This window comes from Plectropomus leopardus, chromosome 4 (genome assembly GCF_008729295.1).
Source record: "Plectropomus leopardus isolate mb chromosome 4, YSFRI_Pleo_2.0, whole genome shotgun sequence".
NCBI lineage: Eukaryota > Metazoa > Chordata > Actinopteri > Perciformes > Serranidae > Plectropomus > Plectropomus leopardus.
Genome location: NC_056466.1, coordinates 10,722,067 through 10,743,932, shown reverse-complemented (window position 1 = coordinate 10,743,932; position 21,866 = coordinate 10,722,067).

Below are 21,866 nucleotides of genomic sequence, written 5' to 3'. Positions count from 1 at the left end.
TAAAATATGAGAACTAAAACAATGTATGGCCAATTCTTTTTTTTCTATTTTTTTTGAGCTTCATCATGATTAAAATCACCCTGAAATAGCATATTGCTTACCAAGGCTCTTTCCACACCAGAGTTTCCGGTTCCTAGTCCTCAGCACATGTCATGTTTGTGTAGATGCGGACACACGGGCAAACTTGTCTTGATATTGCTCTTCTTGAATGGTCAAAAGATAAAAAGTAGGAATAAATGATGACACAGATGCAATTAGTCCACATTAGCTTCTAAACTAGAACTGCAAATTTATAGTGCCGGCAGGATGAAATAAATTAAATACCTGCAGCAACTGGAGTGTGTTTGGCCAGTGTGCAACCTGCTCATACAGGGGACGAGTTAGCAGCATGACAGTTTCAACACAACTTATTATTTTATATCAGCTCTGGCTCTCCAGTCCATTAGTGCCAGCTTGCACCTGCAAATAGCACAGCTGCCCAAAAACTAGACACTTGTGAATTAAAATGTCAAGAGAGGAGAAACTGGGATGAAACATCAGTGGGGAAAAAAAGAGGAACTCTGTCATGCAGTGATATGGAGAGCAGGAGGTGTAAATGAAGAGCAGCCTCATCAAGCCACTTTTCATATACACTGACCATCCAGAAACTAGTCAGAAGAGACACTGTAGGGTGTATGTGTGTGTGTGTGTGTGTGTGTGTGTGCATCAAGGTGTTTCAGATGGTGTAAGTCACCTTGACTGCATGAGTACAACCCAACCGTGATTTTCATTCCTTTGGCAGAGAGTCAGGACCGGCTCTCACAGGAGAAAGAGCCTTGACTTTTCCAAGCTGTAGGCATCTTCATCTGAATTTCCAAGTGTTCGCAAGGCTACATGATGTCAGATTGTTGTTTGTGTGTGTCCTCAGCAGAGCAAGATGGATTAGCCCCCAGTTTAACCCATCCTGGTGAAAACTCATCCTGACAGCGAGGCTCCCTGAGAGAGAGGCAGAGAGGAAGAGATTCGAGGTTGGATTCTATTATTGAAATTGTACCCCGTATTAATATTGAAATATCTACATTCTGAGAGCCATCATCTTCCATCTCCCTCTCTTGTTCTCTCTTTCCATCTTTGTCTCCCTCCCCCTTTTCACCTCCCAGTTTCTCAAAGGAGAACTGACAGACTCGAAGTGCAGGCTGGGGCAGACAGAAAAGCGTTTAGTTAGAAGAGGGGGGTGACAAGCAGAAGGGAAAGACGGAAAGTGAGGGAAAACTAGAAGGGACAGAAATAAAAAGGAGACAAAGGAGAAAGACGGAGAGAGGAAGAAAGGGAGGAGAAAATCGCAAAATTGTGTCTGGCCATTCATCTTGGCGCGTTCTACTCTTCCTCAATCGCTCCTCCCTGCCTCCATCCCTTTCTTCTTCCCTTCCTTCTGAAGTCTGAAATCTCTAAGGAAGCTGGCTCGTAAGGCCTAATTTATTTACCACCACTGCTGCCACCCCGGCTGTATCGCTTCGTCATTAATTTACCAATGTCATATTTGTGAGAACAGTTGGACACAAGCCCATGCAACTCTGCAGCTACATACATGCAGCGAATCTCATCCATAAACATGTACTCTATTATTACTATTCCCCACAGAGTTAAAGCACTTGGTTATGAACCACTAATGAGCCCCAATCTGACCCATATATTTAAATCATAGATGTACTTTAGCTATCAGCTGTTGTGGCCATTATCATGAATTTGCCTCATTTGCTGTTACATACCACTACATGGGACTTATGTGTTGCTGCTTTTTGTTTTACAACTAAGTGAGACCACTTTTGATGAATATAAAAAGAGGAAAATAACCCTCACTGAGCCTCGTTTGCATTCGAAGAATTTCAACAAATGTATGTGCCAGAAACACACACAACGAAGACATGTATGAATTAATCACTGCTATGAGGACATGCTTGGTAATTATACATGTATGGGAGACAGAGACCCTCTGCGTGTATGTGAGGGGGGAAAAAGGTGTATGTGTGTTTGAGTGTACAGTTTTTTTCTCCAAATCTTCACAGCTCACTTGCCCGCTAAATATTCAGGCTAGTATTACACTGATTTTGCATCACTGGAATAACGAAGTTCATTCCAATTCATTAAGACTCACATCAAACACATACATTTGTGATGAAAGAAGATATTAAAAACTTGATGGAGAGCTTTCAATAATACAATGGCGTAATGAAGCAATAAGTCTCAAAGCTGGGGGTGGGGGGGTTCTACAAAATGTCAAAAGAAGTTAATCTATTAATCGATAACTATGCAAAGTTCATTTCAGGTTCTTAAAAATCATTTACTTTTACTTGTTTTTGTCAAAGCAGTGGAGGATTATTCAGGCTATATGCATTTTAAAGAGCATCAAAAGGAGGAAGGAAAGTATAGATAGTTTCACTGGGCTGATATTAATGAGATGAAACTGCAGTAGCCTGCTGGATTTGAACCTTTGTCTATGCACAATTTGCAATACATGTCTGTAACATAAGATCTGCCCTGTGGACACTTTAATGTAATCTCATCCTCAGTGGGGTTCAAGGAAGATGTAAAGGTATCGATGTTGAAAGTATCCTCCTGCGCTGTGCAGCAGAAAATTTCTCAAGTGTAAAAGAGATCTTTACATCTCTTTCAGGCTGCAGACTGACAGGGGTTAAAGCTGCATTTGCACTTGATGTGACAGGGTCAACGCATGCTGTCCATTCAGGTTCCAAGACCTACCCTCTTTTTGACTACCAATAACTGTGAGTTGTATGCTGCTCTGCTTTGGTGAACATGACTTTCCATGGAGGATCGGGATTTTTATTTGTCTGGATGTTATTAATGTTTAAATTACATTTTCATCACCAACCATCTGAATGGTCTAATAAAAGAGTGAGATAAAGAGAGAATGTATCAAGTATTGGACAAAGAGAGAGTAAGCTGAAGATTTATCATTATTTTGTGATAGGTAATCATGTGTAATTAATTCTTTGTTTTAGCAGCATGTAGTTTGGTATCAAACTGGAAGCAATCCATGACCAGTGATCACCTGTGACATTGGCCTCTTTTGAATGAGACAAACATAAACACTTACCCGCCCTATCACCATTATACAAGTGTTTCGCTGCTGGAATGGTGGCTTTTTCATAACAGTAGGATGTCTATGGAGTAGAGAGATAGCCTTTATTGTACCATAGGGAAATTTGTTTTCACAGCACTGTAAATCACACGATGCACAAACACCATAATGCAAATACTTTTGAAATTGATGCTTCATCACTGGAGAAAACAGAAAAACGATGCTTTTGCTCAAGAGGCAAAAAAACCCTGCAATTACCAGAATGCACTGCGCTGCACCAGACCAATAAACACTCAGGAAGTTTAAAATAAAAAAAAAACAAAACAAAACCTCCTGTTTTGAACTGGAGTTGCTTTTGCAGAAAATGAACACCAAACATATTGTCATATTTAGTAGCATCAGAAGTGAATATAGAATAACACAAAAGATACGTAGGTTACTAAAAATATGTGTTAATGAATAACCTGACCTGCAAACCACAAACTTTATGCATCACAGACTGTTGGGACTGAGACGAGTGCCACTCATAGAAGTGCGTGTGTGTGTTCAGAGGGAGAAATAGTGGAGGAAGAGAAGGTGAAAGCGAATGATTTCATGCAATAATTCTGTAAGATATTAATGACTTTGTTTGAACGCTGCTTTGTGAATTTTTGTCCCGCACATCCGAACCACCCGAGATATTTTCTAGCCTTATCAATTACCAATTATCTGATGGCATGGCTCCCATTAATATAGCTGATGTAAACTTAGTTTTAGTGTGGTATTTACTTTTAAAAGGACATAATGCTTTTTCTAAAATTATGAAAATAATAAAATAGGTTCCTGTTAAAATGCTGAAATGCAACAGTTTTGGTTTTCATTGTTTTTGTTGAATCCGCCTGTAATGATGGCTACCCCCACTATATTCCAGTGCCATGAAATTCTTATTACTGTTTCTAAAGGCATCCAGGGTATATAAAAGGCTCTGCTTTACCTCTAACAGGTGCTAGGAAGCATATCTGGCCTTGCTGGAAGATGTGGCAAACTGTGCCTTCAGGAGAGGGTGCATCTTCAGAGACCGGCTTATCAGCCATTTCCGACATTCACAGATGCTCACCGATGGTCCGACACTTTAATATGTGAGTAGAAACAACTTTACCTCTTTCTCCATGATACACCTCCTGGCAAGTGTATTCCTTATATAAAGAAATGGGGGTGTGGCAGTATGCTGTATAGTATAGCAGGCATGCGCCTGTCAGTTTGGGAGGATTCTTATTCTCTAACAAATGCACAAAGGTATGAACAAAAATGGCCAGTGCGCACATATCTTCTTTCAGGTGGTTATTTTGCATGCTTACGTATTTTACGTGAAGAGTAAAAACATTTTTTACACATACCAGCGAATGAGGCCTAGTGTTTTGTTACTTTTTTTGCCGTCATTTTTTTTCTTCACAATTGCTCTGCATGCTAATGATGTAAAGTGAGTGTAATGTTGTGGTTATGGCAAATAAACTGTACTTACTATACTTAATGTATGGTTAAGATTAGGCAGCTAAAACATTAAATGATTTGTAATGGCTCCAGCTGATCCAAACATGACTTAAACTGACAAAAAAAATAAGTAAAAGCATCTTCTGTTGTTGCCTGCAGTCAGAGATTACATTTACAATATAGAAAATAATGTATTCAGTGGAGGAGACATAAATCTGCTTTGTGTCGCAGCACTTTTCACTCTTTCCTTGTCTCATATTTAGTTGTCAGAATATCTTCCGCTATAATAGTACAACATTGCTTTTGCCTATTTCATTATTTATATTCCATTATCACATTACATACATTATTGCGTTTACTTTATTTTAATGACCATACAACTGGGACCGGTGGAATTTATGAACAAACGCACACTGCCTAATATATAGACAGAGAAGTGGCTCTGAGTGCATATTGTTTGAACAAGGAGAGGATGTGTTTGAGCAGGCAAAATGGAAAGGGTGAAATATTTTATTGTTCTTACTACCTCCCATGCAGTAAAGACCCTCCATTACTGAAATTTTCAGTGTGTGTGTGTTTATGAGTGTATTCAATTGCAAGACACCACACAGGCAGGATAGGTGGAGCAAAAAGCAAGCTTCAATAACATAAAACTGGTACAAAAAGAGAAAAACTCTAGCCAGCAACAGGTAGCAGGTCAGTGGCAGTTCTAGCATGTTTTGTGCCATAGGCAAGCTAACCCGAACACTATAAAAAAATAACTACCTGCTTTAAAGTAATTAAGCCCTTCATTTTATTATGAAACAACCTTTAATGTAACCTTTTTTGTATGAAAAACCTCTTGTAAAAAAAGAAAGCAAAAAGCTTTTGCTATTTTTTACCATAATTACCTCTCTAATCTCTATTTTATATTGCTGTGAGAACATCAACAAATTTCTCCTTCAGCTTATTTATTTCTCTCTAAAAGCTACATTTTATGAGATCACAATGAACACAATATGATAATGTTATAGTTGACTTTTGCGTAGTGCTCATTTTTACTGAAATGAGTTTGAACGCATCATAACTCTCATGAAACTTTCATGAGCTGTTCATTGTGGCCACTGGTTGCTTAGAGGTAACATTAATTATCATTCTTCCTGCCAATTCAATGCAGATTTTTTGGTTTGTTTTCTCATCTTGTTTCTCTCCACATACAGCCCTCTTGGTAGTGTAGTGTTAGTTGATGAGGTGGGTGTACATCCAGGTAGATGGGTGGGTTACAGAGGAGGAAGTAGATATATTCTTTTGTGTATTATAATGGCATAGTGATTGGTAGATGGATGTAAAAAGCTCCTGTGATGTACACTTGACTCGTGCATCGTTCAGACTGTGATGACTGACTAATTTTTTTTTTCTGTGCCTCTTGCTTGGATAGTCGCTTTGAATACAGCTGAGCAATTAATTCTCTTCTTTGTAAGTTTATTGTGCATCAGAGGTGCAGTGCATTGGAAAGCTTTTACTGTGCTTGGGTTTATACATAACGCTGTGTCCTAACACAGCAAAACTGTAATCAGCCTTATATTGTGTGCATATGATTTAGTATGCCTCTAAGTGATTTTCATTGTCTTTGAGAACACTTTTTTGCTTATTTTTTTTATTATATTTAATCTTTCTAATCTCAGGACAGTTCCATTTCATCTGGCAGTGCTAATTAATTCATTGTATCACTGTCCACAGTAGCCATTATAAATTGCCAGAGAGAATTTTTTGAAGTCCATCCTACTCAGCTGCCTCAGGCTTTCTAAGTTAAGGCAGCAGTCAATACAGCTGAGTGTGTGTTTGTGTGTCACAGAGGTGAAAATCTACATTTATACCGGAGAAGAGTTTTTAACTGACGGTGAAGAAATGCCAAACGCATTAATGCGTCCAGTGCACACATAAACATAGGAGGCAAGTGTACAAACACACACTCCAAAATATATTTTACAGCAAATTATGCATTTCATTCAAATGCCAAATTCTTCACTTTCACCTTAATAAAAATGTACACAGTGTTACTCCAGCAGGTTTTCTGTGTCTGAGTAATACTGTCTGCCAGCTGACTTGTGAATGGTGTGTGTGTGTGTGTGTGTGTGTGTGTGTGTGTGTGTGTGTGTGTGTGAGTGGGTGTGAGTGGTGTGTGGGGGGGGCATAGTTGTCACAGCAGCAGGAGGGGAGGTGTTGATAACTTATTTGGCATTTTGACAGTGATAAAGGACATTTGTTGCCCTTAGCGATACAGAAAAACACACACAGACATGCAAATACACACTAACGCACAGTGTATGGCTGCCAGACTTTTATCAAATTAGTATATAGATTCAAAAACGTCTGTATCATAACAAAAGAAATTCTCAACTTCGCCCACATCTTACTGAAATAATTCTAGGAGCTGTACTTTTCTTTGACAGAAAGCTGCTACGATATGAGCAACTAAGTAAAAGACCCCAACAGCAACATTTCCTTAGACTCTGTCGACCACAACAACAGTTCTCAATCTCTCGCAAACACATATAAGCCCATTGTGTACACTTATTTTCACCCACACAAATATTGACGTGCACAAAGACAATCACTTAGGAATGTTGTAGCATGCGTAATCATTACATCCTCGGGGCAATCAAACAATTAAACAGAAGGAGATGCTTCACAGATCACAGTTGTTCCTGTAGGGCTAAAATATGGATGCAAATGAAGCTTTTCAGTGTCAGCGCTGAATGTTTGGGTGTGTGTGTGTACATATTTGGGGTGTCACTGTGAGCAAAAGAGGGAATTAAAGTCTCTTTGTATCTTCAAAGCGCTAGATAGAGTGAGGAGTAGCACGCCTAGATGAAAGTGACATTGGTGACAATTGCACCACAAGGCACACAAACACACTAGCCCACAGCCCACACAAAAACTGTATGTGCAACCTGCTGCATGTGAGAGGAACGTAATGAGGGATGTTTATGGGGAAGGAGGGACGCTAATCAAAAAGGCAAAGGAAGTTGGGAGAATATTAAAGAAAAAACAAATAAATGTTCCAAGGGCACATGCAGCATAAGAAGGCACAAAGCCCGGGTGTATTAAAGCATCACTCTCACAATATTTACCATCCTCGCCCTGTTTGCATGAGACTGCTGCATTGAATTTTTTGTTTGTTTTAATCAGGGCGAGTTTTCATGTATTTCTGTCATTTTAGTGGGTTTGCTATCCCACTTAGTGAGAATTATCACAGAGGGGTTCTGCCGCAGTCAGAAGCAGCGAAACAGGAGCCCACTCTGTCCTTATCGGAAATGTCAAAGACAAGGTAAACATGTTGAGAAGAAAATAACGCTTTATTCGCTCATTACATTACAAGCAACATCTGTTAGGTTATTTGTTGTAGTTTTTGTGTGGCTATTTTCGTGTGGTTGTCTGTTCCTTTCCCATCATTCTTTGATGGTTGTGTGTCCGTGCAGTCCCTCATCCACCTCCCCTGTTGATTCTGATCTGAGATGAACCCTTATCCGATTGGATCTTTCTCGCTCCCAGGGGGAGGGTCTGGAAATAGGCTTATCCTCTGATTGGATCGTTTGCCCCTGAGGGAAGGGTACAAGAGAGGTCAAAAAGGAAAACCACGCTATCTTTTTTGGCCAGCGCAGACAGGGGGTCCTGCATTAACTATCACACACATACACACACTAATAACATCAAAGTCTCCAGAGAGATTACAGTGAAGTGTTTGATGACCCCATGGAGAGAAAAGCAAGACATAAGAGAGTGTGATAGCCTCCAAAGACATAAACGCACAGCAGACTTGTTGACCTCAATGAGCTGCCAGAAAAATAGTACCTGTCCAGGATTTATGAGGATCAATCAGCAGTGTGTTGTTTTGGGGACACCAGAGATGGATATAGTTGGATATGGGCTTGGTTCCAGTATATATGGTTTGCTTCATGCCAAACAATATTTATTTAGTTTTTTAAGCACTTTCAGTCATCACTTTTCACTTTTCTGTGTTTGCTTTTATACTCTCCTGCTTTTTACCTTTCAACTTTTACTAATGCAGAATCCAATAGTTGAGAAACACAGCAGATATTAAATAATTGTATGAATCATCTCTCAGAAGCAAAACACGTTGGAGATTAACATTTTTTACGACAGATCAGCTTTTGACATGATCAGATCGCATGTTTAAAATGATAAACTATTTTCAAAAAAGATGTAAGCCCTGAAGGAAAAGCTAGAGAGAAAGAAATGTCAGTATATCACAGATCACAAATGAAAAATAAGTCTTCAGTCATGTGTTCATGGTATAATCAAACACATAGAGGCTCCCAAAATGTGAAAAAATTCATAAATAACGGTAAAAACACGCCAAACATGTTCAGATCCTCCAACCATAGCTTTTCAAGGATGTCTAGATCTATGATTACTGTCATCTGACTCCACCCAAATACAGAACCTTTATTGATTGGATCTGTTTTTTCTAATGATACAATCAAATTATTATGTGTCCTATTGATTATGTATACAGAGTATTCATCTTAGCAGGTTTTGAACACGCTGTTTTCCAGAGACACAGCAGAGATACAGAGAATATTCTTAGTAGTTATGACAAATACAATACAAAATTTATACACAATGTGTTTTTAAGCATTCATTAGAAATAAATAAATTATATAAAAGGTTATTTATTGTAAATTTTGCTGTAAGGTAATTTATCACGTTCAAATTCTCAATCCATTAGAATGGACATAAGAAATAACACATAATCAAGTATTTTTATATTTTGGGGCTTTTAGCCTTATTTGAAAGGACAGTTGGCGTGAAGGGTGTAGAGAGAGGGGATGACATGCAGCAAAGGACCATAGGTGGAATTGGAGCTTGAGGCCGCTGAGGCAAGGACATAGCCTTTGTACATGGGGCACCTACTCTATCAGGTGAGCTACTGGGTGCCCCATAATCACGCAACTTAATGAAAATAAAATTGCTTATCATTTATGAGTGCTTTTAGAACAGAAATCCACATATTATAATTTAGCAATATTACACGAGAGGGTGTGCTTTAACGTCATTTGAGCATGACAGTGATGCGGTCCACAAGCATCACTGAAGTGCTCAAATGACGTTTAAGTACACCCTCGAGTGTATTATTGCGATTAAACAACTATTGTATGTATATCCACAGTATCCCTGTAACATAACAATATTAATTGACAGCAGCTTTAAATCTTAACAACAGTTTACATAGTTCACTTTCTTTGCTTGCTTTTATAACATATACTAACATTCTCCCTGGTACAAATTGTTCTCTAGATGGACAGCAGCTGCATTGTTGAAACAGAAGTTGCAGGCTTGTCAAGGCAAAACTCATTAGGGTTGTTGTTGAATTTGGACTAAAGAATACATGTAGGCACAGAACGCTTCCAGCAGCTCGGATGGCAACTTGTAGACTATAGGTCACATAAACAACACAGCATTATAATACCTGAGGAAATATCTCCATTGGAGAGCTGCCACCGCTGACCTGTGTCTGCCCACGTTGAAGACAAATATGGATAAACATGTCTTGAGCTAAACACTGGAGTTAATCATTTCTAACCATTGGAGATTTGTGTTATCATTGTCACTTTATGGAAAGAGTCAGAACTTAGCAATAGATACAGAAGTGCAAACATGACCTTAACAATCTAGTTTAATTTTTTAATTTGATACTTGTGCTGCACTGCCCTCATAGCGATTTAATGTGCATTCGTTCGCCGGTAGCAACTTCGCCATAGTTGTCTTCATATCAAACACCATTCTGCTGGTAACTTGCCATTTTTAGACACATCAAAGACGCATGTCACCCTTGACAATGTACCACACATGCTGGCAATGTAAATCTTAGTGCTGATTGTCAAATATCAACTAAACAGCTGTCAAACACACATGCAGTAAATGTGCATGCACACAGATGTCCCCAACTCTCTGTACTTAGAACACACACACACACACACACACATACACACACACACGCAGACACACGCATGAACAGTTGGTGTATATGTAACACTTGTCTGAGAGGAGATAGAAATAGATCAAGCCGTGGCTTGTCATAGCAGGAGTTAGCCATAATGACAAGAGGTGTTAGAGGCGGAGGAGACGGGAGGTGAGGAAGAGAGGAGAACAGAAGCAGAAAGAGGTATAAAAAAAGAAGGGTAGTGACAGAGTATGTGGGAGGGAGGTGGAGAGAGATAGAGTCAAGAAAAGTTGGTCGATTGTAGGACAGAGAAAATCATAACAAGAAATGAAGGTATGAGAGGGACAGAATGTGTTGTAATTCTGTTGGATTAAGAAGAAGAGGAAGAAGAATGTACACAGAATAAAAAATATAAATGCAACATGTTGTTTTTGTTACTATTTTAGTTAAAAAAGATTCTTTGCCTTATATCTCAAATGTTATTCACAATTTTGTTTAAGCCTGTGTTAGTGAGCACTTCTCCTTGCCTAAAATAATCGAGATGCTGATTAAATAGCATGATTACTACACAGGTGTGCCTTAGGCTGGTCAAAAAAAAGGACTATGTTCAGTTTTACCTTGAAAGAAGACATTTATTAGGATTTGACATAACTAGTGCTACAGAAATACCTTTTGTGGTCACAGATAATTTTTTAAGCCACACCTGTCGTGTGGATGGATTATCATGGCAAAGCAGAGCTCACTAACACGGATCTTGATAAATTAAGCCTTTTGTGTGCAGAAAAAAAAGTCCTATATTTTTTTTAACTCATGAATATAATAGCAAAATTACTATTTTATAGAAAAGGGATTTGATTTGAAAATGTGAATGACGGACAATTTGAAAACGATGACTACAGAGAATACAGTACATATTAGAACCAAAGCAATTACTTAATTGATTAGTCAATGAAGTGAAAATTAATGGGCCACAATTTTGAGAATAGATAAATCCTAATATCATTATCATTAATTGTATATGTTTTATGTGTTTTGAGCTGTCACTGCATTTTTAAGATGTTACCTTAGAAAACTGGCAGTGAGTAATGCCAGATAATTAATGTTATCTGGCATTTTATAGACTAAACAATAAAATAACTGACATGCTAAGGGTGAAGAAAAGCTACATGTTTTTTTTAATTCTGCTGCTGCTCCTTTGATGAAGCAGTGTGTAAGCAGCTCATCTCGCTCTCAGAGCCCCCGATCCTTCATTTTAACCAGTGAATCAGACTGGCCTGGTTTTCTGACCAGTTTTTCAGCAGCTAACTCTTGCTAGATCTGTTGATTATCACACGACTAGGCTGGAAGTGACATTGATACACTGAGAGCTGAAGATTTATCTGACGACTCCTTTTTTCACCCATGAAACTCTGATGTCATAATGTGCCTAAATTATATTATTACCATTGTCTGGCTCACTGCTCAATAAATGTAAGTTATTTTTTATCTTGGGTGCCTGCTGTATAGCAGAAGGCATACTATATACTATTGCTCATACTTATTACTTGTTATACTTTCGAAAAGTAATAGTTAAATGACTACTCCATCCCAACAGTAATTCATTACACATTTTTTCATATTACTTTTCCGTTACATCCCACAAAATCTGTAATCCCTTCCTTTCTCCACAAGATTCAGATTCAATGCTGTGTGTATCTGTGTGTGAATGATGGACCCTTGTTACAGCCTTTTACATGTGACTTGTCATAGTAGGAAAAGCACCAGTGAAACTGATAACATGAATGATGGTTCAGTTCCATTAAGGTTGCCAGTAAGCTCTTCCAATGAGCCAGCATGCATGATACCAGGACCTGTCCTAAATGCTGCCATCATTAATGTTAGTAAATGCACCTTTACTTTTCCTGCTAGCTTGCAAATGTTTTCTTTAAGCTGGGTGTCTTCTTCTGCTTTCGACTCGTGTTTTCTCAAGGATCTGTCTGAAAGATCAAGAGTCAGTTGTGGAGATAGGCAATACTTTATCCACCACATTTTCAGCCACAAGTTCTTCATAGCCTGCAGCTGTCCATGGTTAAAATCCAGTTTTGCTTGTATAGCCAGTGTAGGGCAGCAGCCATCCTCCGCAGCCGCAGAGGGCTCACCTTTGGTGGGTTTTACATCCTAGAGTTTTACGTTTTTGTCAGACTGGAGGTTTTGAGGTTGTAATTTTTGCAGTGGAAAGCGTCTCAGTACCTGGAGCAATGATGTTCTTGTCATCTGTCCTCCTGACAAAATCAGACAAATGTAAATATTTCTCAGGCCCCTTGTAAAACCACTCAACCTTGCAGAAAATATTTCGTAGTGGCCACTCGCAGTATTGCAGCAGAAAAAAAACCCTGCTGCACAGAAACATTCCCCCAACACCACTATTGCAAACAACCAATAAAACTGTAGACAGGACACCTTGAACTTCAGACAAGCTCAATTATAAATCTTTCAATTATATATTTTTCAGTCAAGTTGGTAATTTGAAAAACTCAAAATCTGTGACATCATCACAATGTAAAGTCTATGAGGCGAGTGGGAACTTGCGGGTGGGGCCAGCAAGAGAAACATTACTCCACATATTCAGTGGGCTGGAAATAAACCCAGAAGCTTTGGTCCGAAGTCTAATGATGGAGAGATTAATAGTTTCACAGGACAATTGGTTTCAAAAGTGGGAGAAAAATCAAAGCAGGCCAAAATTCACGGACACTCACTATTACCTTTTGTCCTTAAAGGGTAGGAAAATGTTTTTCCAGTGTTTTTAATGAAATGCGTCAATTTGTTTACCTATATATAGCTTTGACAGAATGACCTCTTATTTGAAAGAATAAATAAACTTGCCTCCACAGCCGAGCAAACAACTTTTCAAGCTGATTTGCCCAGTCAGTTTGTTTACTCCAGGGCTCTATGTTCTCCTCCAAATGTCTGCAGAGGATGTGTCAAGTCGGCCCCAGGCAGACTGCCAGCTTACCTGCAGAAAGTGTCTTTTTTTCCATAGAAATAGAAATAAATAGCCACGGTGTCCACAGGAATGTATTGGTTTCTGTGATGGATATCTTCCCCTCTCTACTCTGTTGACCTTCCTACTTAACCTTCTCTTCCTCTGCCGTTTAGCATCCCAGCAAGAGAACCTGTCCCGCGCTCAGCCATGCGTGCACAGCAACACTGCAAACACACACGCATGAGGTGCACAGGCATGCACACACCTGCGCGCACAAACACTCACGCAGAAGACACAAACAAACGAAGCCATGCATAGCAGATGTGTTATGACAGGTCTGATTTGATTTCACTTTCTAGGACAAGAGGCACTATATGGCACTGAAAAAAGAAACAGATATACGGATGTATTTAATAAGTTACGCAACCTCGTCTAACAACCTCGTAGCTCAAGGGAGTCAAAAAGAACCACAGTCACTGAATATTTCACAATGAAATGTGTGAAAGTCCAGATAGATAAGATAAGCAGGCAAAGATTGGCATGGCAGAGGAATCTAGTATTTTAGAAACAGGAGAGGCAAAATAGAGAAAGAAAATGAGAAAATACAAGAGCACACACTATTAGATGAAACAAAAGTCCACTTTTCTGCCTGACGACAGGTAATCGATAAGGAGAACAGGAGAAAATATGATAACATGACAGAGCACAAAGAGAGCACATGCTGCGGCTGGACACTGAGGTAATGACACACAAAAACACCAGCAGCATCAGCACACACACACACAGACACAAGCACACGCACACAGAATTTAAAGGTCATCAGCAAGTCTGACTACCCAGAAGACAGCTGACAATCAATAGAAGAAAGAAAAAGATGGAACAATAAGCAAGGAGGCTGTTATTTGGGTACTTGTTCCCTTAGAGATGAGAACACTTGAATGTTGTTTCAGTTGACCTTCAAATGGCATCAGCAGTCCAAATAACGTTGGAGGACATTTTATTACATTTTTCTCTGTGTAGCCATCAAAGTATCATCAATATGAGACTGAAAACATATAAACAATGAGTACAAAAAACATCATTTATTGCTCTGACATGGACATATTTTTCACACAGTCAGAGATTGCATTTGGTTTGATCTTTCTCTTTATTTAATTTGATGTTTCATGCATGTTCTGAAAAAGTTGAGAACATTTGTTTTACAAAGACCTGTGAAATTAAGTATATATAGTATATGTAACACTATATATATGGTGTTAATGTTCAGGCAGATCAGTCACGTCACTTGTCGTAATGATGACCAGATATGTTGCTTCCACATAGTTTTGATGCAAATTTGCATGATGCCAGCAAAATGCAGTTTAATTTATGTTTGGCTTAACTTGGACAAGTGTAAGGCATCGCATGAGAAAGACCATGATCTGGGACGTGCAAAATGTGGACTGTGTAGTTAAATATTTTGCATTTTGAATGTTTCAAGCTGTCCCTCCGCAAGTGAGCTGGGCTTTCAAGCCAACTTTTTTAGTGGCCAAAAGGTGGAATTACACCATTATGTCATGCCCTGCAGCCCAAAAATTGTTTTTCCTGCAGACTTACATGGCATGAAATGACTCCTTTCAGGAAATGTAACCATTCGGTCTGATAACAATTGGAAAGTCCAAAAAAAAGCTGCACTATTAAATAATTTTATACCAGTTAAAATTAACAGAGAGCTATATCAGAAGTAGCTGGCACGGCCAGCGGGTGGCTCTTTTACGCTTGCTCTATGGGCAATACAGTGTGGAGGCAGTGCCAATCATCAAAATTTTATATGTGGCCATTGAACCATTTTGGCTTCTTGTGCCACCGAGCAACTTTTTTAGGAATGTGCTGTATCCAGGTGTCGTTATACATGGCTGGGAGAGGCACCTATAGCTGGCAATGCTAAAGAAGCTAACATTAAGCACCAGGCTGCTGCTGCTGCACAAATCAACTCCCACTACCAGCGGTTTTTTGTCCACCATCAAACTGGGGACCATTTCAGGTACTGTGTCCAGAAACAAAACCCTGACTGCAGCGGTACAATGTTCGCTAAAGGTGGCTATTTCTCACCAATGTTATTACTCCAAGTCACGTGAAGACACTTGCTTGCTTTTTCAAGATTCCCAGATTTACATGCAGTGAATACAAGTGCTCATATACAGTATAGCCCCTGTCCCACAGCACAAAACACACTAACATCTGCCTTTTGTATTTAATAAAAAAAGGTTCAGCACTCACAACAGGTCAAATGACTAATTTGAGTCCCTTCATTGGCAAGATGCAATGATGCGCCACTGCAAAATACTGTTTTTTTTTTTCTCTGCCCAAGCCACGCTTAACATCTTTCCAAATTATTCTGAGTTTGAAAGAGAGTCTGAATAAGTAAGAGATATTAAAAGAAGTAATTGTAACATTATCACTGGCCTTCATGCTGCTTTTAATGTTCTCTGGCCTGTCTGTGACATTGAATGTGACAGAGTAGAAAAAAGAAAAAAAACAGAGTGGCACGCTCATCTGCTGCAGAGCCATGTAGACAGCTGTAGTGTACTGGCAGTGGGAAGGGAGTCTGTTGTCTATATTTAGCGGGTTTTCCAGTGTATAAAAAAACTGCACACACAAGCTAATATTGCTAGAAAAGGGATATAAATGTACTTTTGGACTAGCTCCGTATTCTAAAAAAACAAAATTGCTCTTATTTTTCATGTTACATTATACAGAGACATTTCAGAGAATGTATGTTCATGGAAATTTTCCTCAAAGGCATGGTAAACTCATGGAAAACTTACGGAAATTTATTGGTAAAAAGGTGTATGAACCCCGAAGTGTTGTAATTTATTATCAGCGTGTTGCCCCAGTAATTGCTCTCTTTCCTAAAACCACCCTCAGACTGAGGAATATTCATATGAGGGCTTTTTCACGTGTCTCCGCGTGAAAGAGACATTCATATCAAGTCTGTGGCAGTACCCGTGAAATGAGAGCTCCCATCCATTTTGAGTGATACTTAATGAAAGTAAAATGGGTTTACACAAGTGTGTGTTTCGTTGTGAGAGCGTGTCAGTACGGGATTATGCATGGCAAGGATCAGTCGGAGTTTGTTATTGTCACTAAACCATTCAAGTTATATTGTTCCCGCCGAATTAATGTGATCTGCAGTTTGTAGCCTTTGATGTGGTAATTTTGCTCGGCTGAATACACCTGAAACGTTTCCAAGATACAAAGAGGCAAGGAGGTATCCCAGGGAGCCATGCAAGGACATGTTTCAAGGAAGCGGGGGAGAAATATTAGTATGTAGCTGATATTTTACCCTGAGCGGCAAGGATAATATAGGTATCTCTGAGGGATTAAAGCCTTGTGCTGCAGCTGGTGGCAAACTCTTTTCTACCTCCGGGCGTGTAGAAGAGGCCTGTACAGGTGCTGTTAAAGTCTTGTTTGTTTGGGAAATAAATATGGAGTACGCCAGCAAGCATAGTCTCAGCTAATTATACTCACCGAAATGTATACACACACACCCACACACACACACACACACACACACACACAGTGTAATAAATGAATGTGCTTAACCTCTGTGTCTCCAGAAACACACCCTCACCCTTCTTATCGGGGGCAGGTGACACAAACGATGGTGGCTCTAGTAGTCAAGCAGAAAATCACGCAGTTATTGGGGTATTTACTATAACGCACGCACACACACATAGGGAGAGAGAAACCAGGCATTCTCGAGGGACAGTCACGTCTCTCTGCTTGATAATCTATCTCCATTAGGCACAAGTGATAGGTTCTGATTAATAGGGGCACAGGCAATAAACACACACATACACAAACACACAGAAATACTGACATAAACTCTTATTAGCCCAGCACCACCATCAACAACACAATCACAATGATTTATTATAATTGTGTCGGTCACAAATGAAAATACAATTTATGCAATTAAGGTATGCGCTTATTCTTTTTTTTACCCATGTAATGTTTCGGTTGAATGAAAAGCAAAGTGAATAAATTGTTTTCAAACCTTCGTGATGGCATCCCAGATGTCCATCCATTCTTTCATTCGTCCACTTACTCAAAACTTTAAATAGATAACATTTATACCTCTTTCGTTACATAAATTCGAAATATTTTGAAATACAGTCATCACGATTATGACCCAGCATCCAAAACTGACATATAGAGAGTTAATGAGTTATGACTGATAACACTGTGTAACACAACTGTATGATTACACACATGAACACATCTTACAGTGCACTAAGCAGGAGAAACTGGGGTTGGTTAGCATGCAGCTGTTTTCTGGTTTTCTGAAGGTTACAGAAACAAAACACACACCTGCACATATATATCATGTTAAAAGTCACTTACTTTTTTGTGAGCTTTACATGTTAGTTTTATAGTATAAGTTTTTGTACAAAACCTATTAGTAAACTGTGTTCGATAGAGACATTGGAAATTTGTGTCTTATGTTTACTGTAAAAAGGAATCAGGCACATTTTGATATAAGATTTGAAAGTCTGTGATGAGTGATGGTAGCAGGCTTATATTATTCATGTATTTATTTATTTTCAATTGTCACAAAGTTGTGTCAAATGTGAACAGGGTTGGCTCACGCATGTGCCAACTAATCGTTAAATTAACAAAACTAAATAAAAATTACATTAAAGCTATTTCAGAAAGTTAAAAGCATTTATATTGTTGCTTTGTTATTATTATTGTGGATGGTCAATGACTAAAGTAGTTAGACATTCCTACAGATAAATTGCTCAAAAGTGGTGTTCAGTTTTTCAAATAGGCAGATATTCTATTACATACCCATGCTTGCAGGTTCTTACTTTAATCGAATCCTCAAATGATGTCTTTTAGTTGTTTTTGTTTTTTTTTTTGTTGTTGTTTCTGGAGCTTTTTAACATTTGTGTCAACAAACCCCTTGATAGCGCTAATTGGTACGATGGTACACCGTGGCTTTAATCACAAATCACCTAATTGTAAAAACGTTCGTACATAACTTAATTTATAGAAGAGATCTTAACCATTCATGTGCTGCTGGTTAGAATATTCTAACGTAAATAATGCAAGAGAAATACAACAGAGATTTAAAAGTGGGCCAACCAACTCTGGTCTCCCCCATTTCACATTTGTAAAGATTATTCACCATAAGAATTAAAACAGTTGAAGAACATGTGTTCAAAAAAATGTATTAATTACTATTAAGTAATTACAGCTGTTATATTATGTTATTGATTATTATATAACTGTTTATAGACCAACCAACAAAAGTCAATGCTTCAAAGAGCGAGTTATGTTTCTCTTTAAGTTAATGAAATAATGTTATATTCAAAAGCAGCAGTGTTGGAGTGTGCCGTAAATATTTGTGTGATGAAATAGTGCAATTTAAACCAAATGTTTAAAGCTAAAATTTGGTGCGATGTAAACATCCAGTGACTTACTTTATAGTTAACAGCAAATTGAAATTTTAAACACTTTTAGTAAATCATCACCGCTGTGTGTCATTACTCACAGGTGTTGTGTCACATAATTCTAATTAACACATCTATTAAAAGCATTGTGGGAGTTTTATCAACATGTTGTGTACATGGTTAAGACATTTTCCCCCTCTGTTGTGGGGACTATATACAGCATACATATTACTCTCAATTTTAATTTGAATTTAGCAAAAAGGAGATGATTTCAGACAATGACATGGTCAGGTGTCAGATATGCAGAGCTGAAAATTAGAGCCCTGTGCGAGACTGTTTTCCCTAATCAAGCCTCTACCTGCTCCCGCTGGATTTCTGACCATTACTGGCCCTTCCCACAGAGTGTGTTGTCTGTTCCTGCCCTTTCCGGCACGGTGTGTGTCAGCTCCCGCAGACATTCTGACTAAACACACCCACACAATAGATTGATTATCAATAGATTTGAATCTTCTTCCATACCCACAAAGAAAACATGTTATTTTACTGTGGTATCAAGAAAGATATGCATACTGAAATTACTTTCAAGTGCATAATTATATCAGTTATTACAGTTACTTTGGTGTCCTTGGGATTCAGTGTTATTATTATTATCTGGAATGTTCCTGATAAATAACTCCAAATTTCAAACCTTTCTTGCTTTCCATTTAAATTGTAATGTCCTGTTCTTATCTTCTTTTCCACTTCATCTGTTGACGTCTCCATTATTCATGTTAATAAGTAATTAATCTCCCAGGACTCCCCTTTTTTCTTTTTCTTTTTTGCTTTTTTTTTTTTTTTTTTTTTTGCCTCCTGCTCCCACCCACAGCAAAGATAAAACTCAATTCCTATGAGATTTGTGTTAGGTCCTGCTGTACCCGCAGAATCCAAACACCAATGCAGTCCTGAACTTGTCAATACTGCCAGCCAATCACGGAACCAAATCTGTGTAGTCTGTAATGTTACTCCACCAGTTTCAGCCATTCTACTGCTCATTTGGCCACATTACTCTTCCCTCCTGTTCATTTGGTGCTGCCGGTAGATTGCTGCTAACGAGATTCTGCTCTACCTTTAATTTTTTTGGTTCTTTTATCCAACTAATTGGTATTTTCATTACACTAACTCTGCTCTTTCTGTCTTGATTTCATTTAATTACTGCTTGACCTCTCCTGCTTGACCTCTGCCTGGCACAGACCACATGTGCATCTTTTTAGCCTATTTTCCACTGCAAACCCGCTAACATCTGGCTTTTTAATGTCATGGGTTATAATCGGAATTCAAACTTGAGTCAAATAAATTCAGAGTAGTCATAGGTATTTATCGCCTCCGGCTCCTATCGGCATTGATTGAAAGACAACATCCAGGCGAACATGTTTGTTTTAACCCCTTAACCAGCAAGATGCATTGACAACCAACAAAAAATACCGTCTGTTTCTGCCCAAGCAGCGCTCAAACATTGATCCAAATTAGCCTGCACCAAGTTTGAAAAAGAGACGGAATATGTAAGATAAATAAAAAGAACCAACCACCATAAATCTCTCACAAGCCTCCAGTCATGCTGCTTTCTACAGTTTATTAACCTGTTAGCCTGTCTATGATGTCAAACACAACACACCAAAAAACCCAAACACACACAGAAAAGCATACTTGTCTGCTGTAGAGCCAGGTACACAGCTGTGGTCTTCTGGCAATGGGAGCGAACTTACAGACTATTTTTAGGGGGCATTTAAAAAGCAGCGAACATACGCCAATTTTGGTGAAAAAGTGTTATTAGTGTCAACTTTACGTACGAATGCACTTCCTCTGAAATCCCATTCAGTCAGAACACTTTTTTGGAGATGAGAGTGCAGCTTTGGAAACCAAACAGCTTTTTAATGAAGCTTTTGGTTAACACAAATGTCACATATCCATGTCATAGACTGACAGAAGCCCTGGGAAAAGGAAAATGCAGACTATTTAAGGTCATCCAGTGCATCAGGTAAATGAGCTTATAGTGTCAGACACTTAGACACTTAATGTGATGTGCTGTGTTGCCACATCCCACAATGGGCCAATTAGACAGAAAATCTATAAGAGCATTAGAACACTTATTGTCTATACCAAAGAATTATCTATCTATCTATCTATCTATCTATAGATTTCCTGCTCTCTCTCTGTCTCCTTCCACCTCTCTCTTCCATCACTCTTTTGGCTTTGTACTCACCAAGAGATCCAGCTAAGCCCTTCGCAGTCCACCTTTCATTATATAACCAGAAATAGATTTGAGTGTTGAGTTTTTCACACAGAGAGCCCACAATACAAGCTTCTCCACTCTCTGTGACACAGACTCGAGACGCAGCAATTTCATTTCTGCCCGTGTCCACTTCCATTCAATCCATATCTGTTTTCCCAGTTGACATGCGTGCACGATCATGTATGTGGCATGCGTGCATGCACACACAGACACACACACACACACATATATAAACATAGATACATGGACACACATGGACAAGTACATGCAGTTCACCTACATGAGACAACATTGTATTATTTCCCTCGTGACTTTGAATGGCAGGGTTGAGTAGGAACATTGAACCAGATGCTCTTTAATCCTGTAATGAGAAAACCAGCCAACCACACATGCAGGCACAGACACACACACACACAGACCCAATAATCTGTGAGACACAATGCGGGTCTTTTAATCCCGATCCCTCTCTCCCTCGTAATGATGACACTAAGACTCCCTCTCCTCTATTGCAACTAATCATTTATCTGTTTATCTCGCTACACACACTGAAAAACACAGATTGCCTTTGTGTTGCCGTCTGTTAAATTCTAACAGGCCCGAGAGGAGGACTGACAAGCTGGTGAGCAGAGAGACAGACAGATGTGCAGACAGACAGTGAGTCCAGTTGTACTTAGCAGTTAGGATTAAGTTTGTTAGTATAT